The sequence below is a fragment of the Helianthus annuus genome, chromosome 8, assembly GCF_002127325.2.
Source record: "Helianthus annuus cultivar XRQ/B chromosome 8, HanXRQr2.0-SUNRISE, whole genome shotgun sequence".
In the NCBI taxonomy this organism is placed as follows: domain Eukaryota; kingdom Viridiplantae; phylum Streptophyta; class Magnoliopsida; order Asterales; family Asteraceae; genus Helianthus; species Helianthus annuus.
Genome location: NC_035440.2, coordinates 23,301,642 through 23,306,041, shown reverse-complemented (window position 1 = coordinate 23,306,041; position 4,400 = coordinate 23,301,642). Strand labels below are relative to the sequence as shown.

The window sequence follows — 4,400 nt, the reverse complement described above, 5'->3', positions numbered from 1 at the left end:
AATAAAAGTGTTCAAAGTGGCCAAAGCGATGCGTCAAATTATGGAAAACGAATTTTGTTGCCATCTTCATTTACCGATGGAGCGAGATATATGATGCAAAAGTATCTAGATGCTATGGCAATCTGCAAAGCTGTAGGATATCTGGATCTCTTCATAACAGTCACTTGTAATCCTAATTGGCCTGAGATTTATAGATGTTTAAAAGACAAACGGTTGAACCCTCAAGATAGACCGGATATTATTGCACGGTTATTCAAAATTAAAATCAATCATCTAATTCAAGATTTCAAGAAACATAAATTCTTTGGTGAGATACAAGCAAGTAAGTCATTGTAAATTGTTTTAATTAATTTCTCAAATAATACTTTTACTAACACTTTTTTAGATGTAATATTTCAGTTATTTATACAATCGAATTTCAGAAACGTGGTCTACCTCATGCTCACATATGTTTGTTCTTAAGTGCCGAGAGCAAATTTCCAACGGCTAAAGAAATCGATTTGGTTATTAGTGCTGAAATACCTGACAAAGAGATGGATGCTTCACTGTATGAACTTGTCAAACAATTTATGATCCATGGTCCTTGTGGTACAGACAATCCTCATTCTCCATGCATGGTTAATTTAAAATGTTCAAAGAAGTTTCCGAAAAAATATGTAGATGAGACTTGTGTTGATTCTGAAGGATATCATGTCTACCGACGTCGTCAATCATGCAACACAGTAGAAAAAAATGGCGTCTTACTTGACAATAGGTGTGTGGTTCCGTACAATGCTATGCTACTAAAAAAGTATCAGTGCCACATAAATGTTGAGTGGTGTAACCAAACAGGATCCATCAAATATCTCTTCAAATACATTAATAAGGGTCCGGATAGAGTGACAGCTTCTGTTTACGAAAGTACCTCCACTGCTAATGTGAACCCTCAAAACAAGGAAATGACAAATAATGAAAATCTCTCAAACGAAACAGAAGTAGATGAAGTTAAAGCATATCTTGATTGTAGATATATTTCAGCATGTGAAGCTGCTTGGAGAATCTTTAAGTTTGACATACACTATCGGCATCCATCTGTTGAAATATTACCTTTTCACAGAATGGATGAAATGTAATCAAACGGATGCATTTGCTAGAACTTTGAAGTATATAGAGTTCCCCAGATACTTTGTATGGATACGCAAAACACGAAAGTGGGTACGTAGAAAAAAACATTTTGGTGCAGTTGGTAGGATACATTATGTACCTCCATCACTTGGTGATTGTTATTTCTTGAGAATTTTATTGAATCATGTTATAGGACCAATGAGTTTCAATGATATAAAAATAGTTGATGAAAAAATATATCATACTTTTAAAGATGCATGTTTTGCTCGCGGTCTGTTGGACGATGATAAGGAGTATTTAATGGCCATTAATGAAGCAAGTGCATGGGCTACTTCTGATTTCTTGCGTACATTTTTTGTAATGCTCTTGATGTCAAACTCCATTTCTAGGCCGGGTATTTTCTAGAAGGAAACAAAATCTGTATTATGTGAAGATATATTATATCAGCAACGGAGGATTACTGGTATTCCTGGTAATTTTAAAAACTTAAATAAAATTTCAGATTCCATTTTACTTTAATCAAGTGTTTAAAAAATCTAATTACTAAACATCTGTTGTATTTTTTAGATTTGGTTCTTAAAGAGGAAGAGATTGAAAACATTTGCTTAGCACATATCGAAAAACTGTTACTTGGTTATGGAAGTACGTTAAGCAACTTTACTGACATGCCAAATGTTCCTGACAACTACACTTCAGGATTGAACAATCAATTGATAATGAAGGAACTTTCGTATGATCGGGCTATCTTAAAAAAAGGAACTTGCAGCTTCCCTAAAATCTTTAACTGATGAACAGCGAAAAGTGTATCAAACCGTAATTAGGGCTGTAAACGAACCGAACGAACACGAATAAGGCCTTGTTCGTGTTCGTTCGTTAAGGAAATAAATGTGTTCATGAACGGTTCATGAACACTTACCGAACGAGATTTTATGTTCGTGTTCGTTCATTAAGGAAATGAGCGTGTTCGCGAATGGTTCACGAACACAAATAAATTTGGCGAACGCGACGAAGGATAAAGATAGATGGCCCAGAGAGTAGCACTCGAACTTGAATCCCTTATTGTGGAACGGAGGTCGATCGTATTCGCCGATGTAAATAATGAGAAATGAAAGGGAAATGATGCATAAACAAGGTGAAAGTGGGTTTCCTAGTTTAATTGTTAGGATAATAAAATAAATAAAAGTTTAACAATATAAACAGTACAAATAAAATATAAGAAAGTACAAAGATCTTCAATTAAAACACAAACATATGAATATAAACGAATGCAAATCAATGAATGTTCACGAACACCTTACCGAACGTTCACGAACACAATCAAACGAACGAGACCTCTGTTCATGTTCGTTCATTTAACTAATCGAACGAAATTTCTTGTTCATGTTCGTTCGTTTATTAAACGAACGAACATAAACGAACTTCCCGCCGAACGGTTCACGAACTGTTCGCTGAACGTTCGATTCGTTTACAGCCCTAACCGTAATGAATGCAGTTGTTAAAGGAAGTGGATGAGTTTTCTTTCTATATGGTTACGGTGGAACTGGTAAAACATTTCTGTGGAAAACATTTGCAGCTGCGTTACGTTCCAATGGTGAAGTTGTGTTGAATGTTGCATCCAGTGGTATTGCATCACTTCTATTAGATGGTGGTAGAACGGCTCATTCCAGGTTTGTAATTCCGATAAATGTTAACGAGGATTCTATATGCTCTATTGAACCAAACAGTGAGCTAGGAGGCTTAATCAAACAAACTAAGATGATAATCTGGGATGAAGCGCCAATGACACATAAGCATTGTTTTGAAGCTCTGGATAGAACAATGAGAGATATAGCCTGTTCCTATAATCCGTCCTTGCAGAACAAACCTTTTGGTGGAAATATTGTGCTTTTTGGCGGTGATTTTAGACAAATCCTTCCAGTCATTCCAAAAGGTACCAGAAGCATGATTGTAAATTCTTCATTGAATTCTTCTTATATATGGCAGGATTGTCAGTTACTCAAGTTAACTGAAAACATGAGGTTAAAAATGGGTACCAAATCAAGTAATTTTAACGAGACCAAGGAATTTGCTGAATGGATTTTAAGGCTTGGTGATGGTCTACTTGGTGGTCCAAATGATGGAGAAGTGGAAATTGAAATTCCAGATTATTTAATTTTACTCGATGCCGTCAATCCTATATCTTCATTGATCGCTTTCACATATCCGGATATGCAAAAGTTTTTATGCAATTCAAATTACTTCCAACAAAGAGCCATTCTTGCACCCACAAATGAAGTTGTGGATTCAATAAATACAGAACTGTTAAATAGTATGCCTGGTGAAGAAAAGATATATCTCAGTTCAGATACTTTATGTGAGTCCGAGGATCAAACCGACCTTAACATGGCATTGTTTCCTCCGGATGTATTAAACAAATTGCATCTGTCAGGATTACCTAACCATAAATTGGTTCTCAAAGTTGGAGCTCCGGTAATGTTACTTAAACATTAATCAAACAAATGGTCTGTGTAACGGTACACGACTTCAAGTAACAAAACTTGGAAAACTTGTAATCGAAGCAAAGATTATTACTGGAAATAATATAGGTCATCATACTTTGATTTCAAGATTGAAAATGACACCATCCGATAAAAGAATACCGGTGAAAATTGCACGAAGACAGTTCCCATTATCTCTATGCTTTGCAATGACCATCAACAAAAGCCAGGGACAATCACTTGAACGTGTAGGCTTATATCTTCCAAGGCCGGTTTTTAGTCATGGACAACTATACGTTGCTGTATCACGAGTAAAGAGCAGGAAGGGTTTGAAGATCTTGATATGTGACAGGGGAAAACAAGTGTGTAAAACCACAACTAACGTGGTCTACAAAGAAGTTCTACAAAATCTATAGTCGTTGTAGAAATAGCATTTTGAAGAAAAGTCTTTTAATGTTTGAAGTTATTTGGTATTATGTTTTGCACATCCTATCAACATGTTTCTTTTATCTAATAATAATGGATGTTATTTTACAGAATTGTTTTAAAATATAATATACATTTTTTTTTAAAAAATGATACCTTTAACAATTATAAAATAATGAAAGATAAGTAATAATAACATATATCTAAAAGACAAGAAATAACTAATACAAGTAATACTTTCAACCGTTTGTTTGTGGTTCAGTAACATATGAATTAAAAACTTTTCAGTAGCTAACCCTTCGTACCACCAACATCAAAACTAAACTACCAATCTTTACAAAAGTGTTTTGAGCAAACCAGTAACCACAAACAAAAAACATTGTTTCCATACAA

The 4,400-nt window shown here is 34.8% G+C and overlaps 1 pseudogene; it reads left to right on the top strand.

Annotated features, from left to right (window-relative positions):
* Positions 1–1,302: 1,302 nt before the first annotated feature.
* Positions 1,303–3,997, top strand: LOC110869736 (annotated as a pseudogene).
* Positions 3,998–4,400: the final 403 nt, after the last annotated feature.